Source organism: Delphinapterus leucas, chromosome 10, assembly GCF_059928025.1.
Source record: "Delphinapterus leucas isolate spDelLeu-1000000601 "Yukka" chromosome 10, BTC_Dleu_Yukka2, whole genome shotgun sequence".
In the NCBI taxonomy this organism is placed as follows: Eukaryota; Metazoa; Chordata; class Mammalia; order Artiodactyla; family Monodontidae; genus Delphinapterus; species Delphinapterus leucas.
In genome coordinates, this window is record NC_143138.1 from 45,227,416 (window position 1) to 45,235,485 (window position 8,070).

Genomic DNA, 8,070 nt, shown 5'->3' on the forward strand with positions numbered 1-8,070 from the left:
GCTTTATAACAAAGTGAATCAGGTATACATATACATATATCCCCATTTCTCCTCCCTTTTGTGTCTCCCTCCCACCCTCCCTATCCCATCCCTCTAGTTGGACACAAAGCACTGAGCTGATCTCCCTGTGCTATGTGGCTGCTTCCCAATAGCTATCTATTTTACATTTGGTAGTGTATATATGTCCTTGCCTCTTAGTCCCAGCTTACACTTCTCCCTCTCTTTGTCCTCAAGTCCATTCTCTACATCTGTGCTTTTATTCCTGTCCTGCCCCTAGGTGCTTCAGAACCTTTTTTTTTAGATCCCATATATATGTGTTAGCATACAATATTTGTTTTTCTCTTTCTGACTTACTTCACTCTGTATGACAGACTCTAGGTCCATCCACCTCACTACAAATAACTCAATTTCGTTTCATTTTATGGCTGAGTAATATTCCATTGTATATATGTGCCACATCTTCTTTATCCATTCATCTATTGATGGACACTTCAGTTGCTTCCATGTCCTGGCTATTATAAATAGAGCTGCAATGAACATTGTGGTACATGACTCTTTCAATTATTGTTTTGTCAGGATATATGCCCAGTAGTGGGATTGCTTGGTCGTATGGTAGTTCTATTTTTAGTTTTTTAAGGAACCTCCATACTGTTCTCCATAGTGGCTGTATCAATTTACATTCCCACCAAGAGTGCAAGAGGATTCCCTTTTCTCCACACCCTCTGCACCATTTATTATTTGTAGAATTTTTGATGATGGCCATTCTGACTGGTGTGAGTGATACCTAATTGTAGTTTTGATTTGCATTCCTCTAATGATTAGTGATGTTGAGCATCCTTTCATGTGTTTGTTGGCAATCTGTATATCTTCTTTGGGGAAGTTTCTATTTAGGTCTTTGGCCCATTTTTGCATTGGGTTTTTTGTGTTTTTGATATTGAGCTGCATGAGCCACTTGTAAATTTCTTTTTATTTCTTCTTTGATATCTTCAGTGATCTCTTGGTTATTTACTAGTGCACTGTTTAGCCTCCATGTGTTTGTGTTTTTTACGTTTTTTTTCCTGTATCTGATTTCCAATCTCATAACGTTGTGGTCAGAAAAGATGCTTGATATGATTTAATTTTCTTAAATTTTCGGAGGCTTGATTTGTGACCCAAGTTATGATCTATCCCAGAAAATGTTCTGTGTGTACTTGAGAAGAAAGTTTATTCTGCCACTTTTGGGCAGAATGTTGTATAAATATCAATTAGATCTATCTGGACTATTGTGTCATTTAAAGCTTGTGTTTCCTTATTTATTTTCTGTTTGGATGATCTGTCCATTAGTGTAAGTGGGGTGCTAAAGTCCCCTACTATTGTGTTATGTTTGATTTCTCCTTTCATGGTTAGCGTTTTGTATTGAGGTGCTCCTATGTTGGGTGCATAAACATTTATAATTGTTATATCTTCTTCTTGGATTGATTCTTTGATAATTATGTAGTGTCCTTCCTTGTCTCTTGTTACAGTCTTTATTTTAAAGTCTATTTTATCTGATACGAGTATTGCTACTCCAGCTTTCTTTTAATTTCCATTTTCATGGAATATCTTTTTTCCATCCCTTCACTTTCAGTCTGTATGTGTCCCTAGGTCTGAAGTGGTCTCTTATAGACAGCATATATATGGGTCTTGTCTTTGTATCCATTCAGCCAGTCTGTGTCTTTTGGTTGGGGCTTTTAATCCATTTATATTCAAGGTTATTATTGAGATGTATGTTCCTATTACAATTTTCTTAATTGTTTTGGGTTTGTTTTTGTGGGTCTTTTTCTTCTCTTGTGTTTCCTGCTTAGTGAAGTTTCTTTAGCATTTGTTGTAAAGCTGGGTGGCGGTGCTGAATTCTCTTAGCTTTTGCTTGTCTGAAAAACTTTTGACTTCTCCATTGAATCTGAATGAGATCCTTACTGGGTAAATTAATCTCGATGTACATTTTTCTCTTTCATCACTTTAAGTCTATCCTGCCACTCCCTTCTGGCCCACAGAGTTTCTGATGAAAAATCAGCTGATAACCTTATTGGGATTCCTTTGTACATTATTTTTTGTTTTTCCCTTGCTGCTTTTTATATTTTTTCTTTGAATTCAATTTTTGTTAGTTTGATTAATTTGTGTCTTGGTGTGTTTTTCCTAGGATTTATCCTGTATGGGACTCTGTGTTCTTCCTGGACTTGGGTGACTATTTCCTTTCCCATGTTAGGGAAGTTTTTGACTATAATCTCTTCAAATATTTTCTCAGACCCTTTCTTTTTCTCTTTTTATTCTGTGACCCTTATAATTTGAATGTTGGTGCATTTAGTGTTGTTCCAGAGGTCTCTGAGATTGTCTTCAATTCTTTTCATTCTTTTTTCTTTATTCTGCTCCTTGGTAGTTATTTCCACCATTTTGTCTTCCAGCTCACTTATTCATTCCTCTGACTCAATTATTCTGTTATTGATTCCTTCTAGTGTATTTTTCATTTCAGTTATTGTGTTGTTCATCTCTGTTTGTTTGTTCTTTAGTTCTTCTAGATCTTTGTTAAACACTTCTTGTGTTTTCTCAGTCTGTGCCTCCATTCTATTTCCGAGATTCTGGATCATCTTTACTATCATTACTCTGAATTCTTTTTCAGGTAGATTGCCTATTTCCTCTTCATTTATTTGGTCTTGTAGGTTTTTACCTTGCTCCTTCATATGTGACATATTATTTTGGTGTCTCATTTTTTTCTTCCTTTTTTTTTTTTTTTTAATGAGTGGGATGTGTTCCTGTCTTACTGGTTGTTTGCCCTGAGGCTTCCAAAACTGGGGTTTGTAGGCTATTCAGTAGAGCTGGGTCTTGATGCTGAGATGAGGAACTCTGTGAAACCTCACTCTGATGAATATTCCCTGGGGTCTCAGGTTCTCTGTTAGTCCAGTGGTTCAGACTCGGAGCTTCCTCCACAGGAGCTTCGGCCTGACCTCGGGCTCATGAACCAAGATCCCGCAAGCTGCCTGGGGAGGCAAAAAAACAAGAAACAAAAAAAAAGGAAAAAATAAAATTAAACTAGGAAAGTAACCGATATTTTAGGAAGAATATAAAAATAAAAATATAGATGAATCAACAACTGGAAGCTACATCAGTACCACAATAGTAAAAAAGAGGAGGAGGGAAAAGAAAAAAAAAAGGGAGGGGGAAGGCCTTGGCTGTGGAGTGTGGGGCCTAAGCAAGGGCAAAGTTTGGGGGGTGGGCGGGGCCAATGCTCAGGACCCACAGGGCTGGAAAATGCTTTGAGGGCTGTGGGGGCCGGGGCTTAGGCTCAAGGAACAGAAGGGGTCCCGGTGTGCTCCCCACCCCTGGTCTCAGAGGGCAGGGGACCTCATCTGGGAGCCCAGCAGGCTTTCTGGGTTCTAGTGGGAGGGGCAAATGCCCTCCTCTCCTCTCCTGCTACTCCAGTCTGGGAGGGCCCCTCACACCTGCCTCTCCTGATCTCCCCTGCCTCCCTCTTATGCCCCCAGACCCATGCAGCTTGGATGGGGCTTTGAAATGGGGGTACCCGTCTGGGAGCTCAGCAGTCTCCCCGGCCTGAGTGGGCCAGGCGATCACCCTCTGCTTCTCTCCCATTCTTCCTGAAGAGTCCCTCCAGCCTGCCTCTCTTGATCTCCCTGGCTTCAAGGGCACCGATCCTCTCTGGCTTCCAGTTCTCCTCCCACCTCAGTCCCCCTATGTCCTACCGGTTCACTTTGGGGTTCCTCCTGTCTCCTTGGGCATCAGAGTCCCTCACCAGCAGCTGGCAGGTACCCTAGTTGTGGGGAGATGCTAACTCCGTGTTTCCCACACCACCATCTTGACTCCACTTCCTCCTAATGTGCTTTTTAAGATAAGGAAAGCTCTGTAGATTAAGCATTTCTTCACAGAAATATCATAAATATATTAGGTGTCAGCAAGTGTGGTTCCTAAAATGGTCAAGCAAAGTACATTATTCAGGGCTTCCCTGGTGGCGCAGTGGTTGAGAGTCCACCTGCCGATGCAGGGGACATGGGTTCGTGCCCCGGTCCGGGAGGATCCCACATGCCGCGGAGCAGCTAGGCCCGTGAGCCATGGTCACTGAGCCTGCGTGTCCGGAGCCTGTGCTCCGCAATGGGAGAGGCCACAACAGTGAGAGGCCTGCGTACCACAAAAAAAAAAAAAAAAAAAAAAAAAAAAGTACATTATTCAGAAAAACAAGGCAGATGTTATTTGTATAGATGCTGTAGTTTTTGTTAAAATTACACACACATACATCTACACAAAATCCACTACCACTTCACCTCTAACTTTATTATTGTGTCTATCTATCTATCTAATGTTTATTTTAAATAACCTCTGTGGCAAGGTTAGTATCTGAGGATAGTGGCCCAGAGCCTCAGACTATCAACCTACAATGGAAAATCTCGTTTCACAAAATGGCTTGGAATTAAAGGGAAGTTTTCTGGGGTAAATCTCAGTGAGATTGTTGGTCTAGAATAGTGAGTCAATTCAGCTTTGGTTGCATAATAACTACCCCAGATCTCAATAGCTCAAAATAACATGGTTTAATCTTGATCTTGGCTACACATTAGGAGGTCCATGTATCTCTCATCTCCTAAACGCACTATATTCTTTTCAGGGTGATGATGGAAGCCAGAAAGAACAACCCCAAACAGGTGAGCACCCTTGAGATCTCTAATTGTGTTAAATGTGCTAACATCAACTCTGCTAACAATGAAAATTGACCAAGGTGAGTCACATGACCAAGCTGAACATTAATGAAACTGAACATTCCCCTACACCTCCCTAGAAGTAGGGGAAGAGACTGAATATTTCTGAACAATAATCCAAATTATGGCAAACACAAAATCTCACTTTTGCCTTGGGCATAAATGTCCTGGAGATGGACAGTGCTGCCCTAGGAACACCTGGCACTGCTCCCCACATGGCCTGGGTTCCTGGGGAAGCCAAGGATGCAACACAGAGCAGCTGCCACTTCCCAGCCTCTGTGTAGCCTCTGTCTCACCTGTCTGCTATGACTGGGGAAGGGAACCTCGAGCTAGGTCCTGTGCAGTGTAAAGGGAGGCAGCGTCCTGTGGTGGAAGGGCTTGGGCCAGGCTATCAGAGAGCCACAGGCTGAATCTCAGTTTGGTACTTACCACCACGATGATCATGGAAAAGACGATTTCTTGTAGTGTCTTTTCTAAATGCAAGCTGAGAGTAATATCGTTGTGAGAACAAAACTACCATATAAGTGATGTGTCTGGCATGGTGCCAGGCCCAGAGTAGGTGCTCAATGGACCTGAGTTTCTCCTCCCTGCTGAGGGAGGAGGCTTCAGAAGGAATGGGTAGAATAAGTGATGTCAACTTCTGCTGAGACAATCATTCATCTCAATATTATTACCTTGCCTGGTGCTTAACTCTGGTACTATTGCTTTACTTTTTTTTCCCCCCCCACAGAAAGTGTTTTATTGCTTTTAGAACAAAATAAGATGCTCTCAGAACTTTTTTCAGTGAAGAAAATACTTTTAGAACTTCAAAGCTGTTTAGACCTTTTCTAAAACACTATTTCTGTCAGCTGATAAAGTAGGCACTTCAATATAGCAAACTCTCCAGAAGCAAGTGCCTGGGCTGGATGGCACAGCTCACAACTGTGTGGTCCCTGAGCTGTCCTTCTGGATGCGGCCACCTGCTCAGAAGTGGGGCTTGAGCTTGCGGCTGGTGTACTGAGTGTCAGGTCGGACCTCCTTGCCCTGCCACCAGCGGCACTCATTCTTCTCCAGCACCGACTCTCGGCTCTTCCTCACCACCCCCACCTTGCCATCCAGTACAGGACCCTGTGCAGGAGACACGGCTGTGAGCAGGTGGACCGAGTGGCCTGGATGGCACCCAGGTTAATCCGGGCAGGGAAAAGTGGGAGCTTCCCCCGAGTCAGGTGGCCTCAGATGCCCCTTCCACAACAGAAGTCCCCATTCTGGACACCCTCTTCCTGGTGACATCTGTGGGGCAGGCAGACGCCAAGCTACTTTTGGGGTGACCCAGGCCAGGATTGGCTCACAAGAGTCTATCCAAGGAAAGCCATAGACCCTGTGCCCACTGCTGCCACTTAAGGCCCTAGTCTGGCTGTGGTGTCAGTACGCTTGGTACAGACCAAGTTGGGGCTCCCAGCAACTACAAATGTCTGAGGTAGGAAAACAAGGCTGCCCAGCTCGTGGCAACCCTGACAACAATCCTCAAGGGGTGATCTTGGCCTCTAGTCCTGGCTGAGGAGAAAAGGGACCTCCCACAGCTCTATGGGAGAGAGGCACTTATTGCTTTACTTTTAATGTGCGTTTGTCTCTGCAATTACATTAAACAATTTTTGGAGGAAAGGGTCTTATCGAAGGCTCCGGGTCTCACACAGTACTAGCAGCATCACCCTTGTGAGAAAGAGTCGGGAGAGGAGAAATGAGATCTCTGTGTCAGTCCTGGCTCTGCCACCTTGAGCTGGCACTTCCTTTCTCTGGCTGTCTTTTCCTCATCTCTAAAATGGAGATGGGACTCCAGCCCCTAGAACTGTGCCTGAACCATAGTAGAGGTTCAATGAAAATGCCTTGGGTGAATGAATAATCCCTATTCACTCCAAGAAGTTCTAAAATTCTATAATAAAGTTGGCTTAAGGCAGAGAAATAAGTGGTTGAATTTTGAAAAATAAAATGAATTAAACATTATTTCCAACAATACATCATCAGATTTCATATCCCTCCTTCCCAGAAAAATAGTAATTTGAAACAAATGAAATCCTATTTGCCATGTGAAAAGATTCCTCTCGAAGTCAGTTGTAATTTCTATTTAGCCATGAAAAATAAATCTATTCTGGCAGACATCTTTCTAAATTCATGATGTTGACAAATCCTCCAGCTATACTATGCAACTTGGTACATTTAGTTTGCCTGATGACTTACAGCTTTTATATAACTCAGCAGACCTGCTGGATATTGAATAACTATCATGGGTTCCCCACTGACTTTCAACAATGAAAATTTCTGCATCAACCAAAAACATACTTACCACTGAAACACAGGAATATTCTTTGTTGGTTCCCCCCCCACAACCCCCAAATTGTCTGTAAACCTAATTTTGCAGTAAAAACTTGAATATACCCACTGAAGCATCTATTAAAGTAGTAGGAGGGATGGTTGAAACCAGACCATTGTCGTGCTTTCTTATGGAATTTCTGGAGGATGATTTATGGAGCTTTAGTCAGTGTTGCTGTTTTTATCATTCCTGGCACCACCTTATGCTGGGAAACATTTTTTTCACTCCTATAAGAAACCATGAAGAGTTTTGTAGAGATGAGGAAGGATGCAGTCTCTACTGTCTCTCCCTCTAGCCTTGCTGTCTAGAGAAAACAGTTCAGCAATTTCTTTCAGACCCATAGGACTTCTCTAGTTGTCTAAAACTGGACCTGGAACCAGAGGTGTCTGTGTTTAAATCCTGACTCTGCTGAAACCGTGCAGCTCACATGGAACTCGAACACAGTTTAAACCCATATTGGGACTTGAACCCACAGGCTGGGACTCGAACCCAGCCTAAACACACTGTCTTTTTTTTTTTAAATTGGGGTATAGTTGTTTTACAATCTTGTGTTAGTTTCTACTGTACAGTGATGTGGAGTTCCCTGTGCTATACAGCAGGTTTTCACTAGTTATCTGTTTTATACATATTAGTGTATATACGTCAATCCTAATCTTCCAATTCATCCCACCCCTCCTTTTCCCCCTTGGTGTCCATATGTTCTCTACATCTGTGTCTCTATTTCTGCCTTGCAAATAGGTTCATCTGTACCATTTTTCTAGATTCCACATATGTGCATTAACATATGATATTTGTTTTCCTCTTTCTGACTTACTTCACTCTGTATGACAGTCTCTAGGTCTAGCCATGTCTCTATAAATGACCCCATTTTGTTCCTTTCTATGGCTGAGTAATATTCCATTGTGTATATGTACCACATCTTCTTCATCCATTCATCTGTCGATGGGCATTTAGGTTGCTTCCATGACCTGGCTATTGTAAATAGTGTTGCAATGAACATTGGGG

At 42.5% G+C, this 8,070-nt stretch overlaps 1 non-coding gene across 1 annotated transcript; it reads right to left on the minus strand.

Annotated features, from left to right (window-relative positions):
• Nucleotides 1–6,163: 6,163 nt before the first annotated feature.
• Nucleotides 6,164–6,295, minus strand: LOC115801797 (small Cajal body-specific RNA 20). Its single transcript, XR_004022142.1, has one exon.
• Between the last annotated feature and the right edge of the window lie 1,775 nt (nucleotides 6,296–8,070).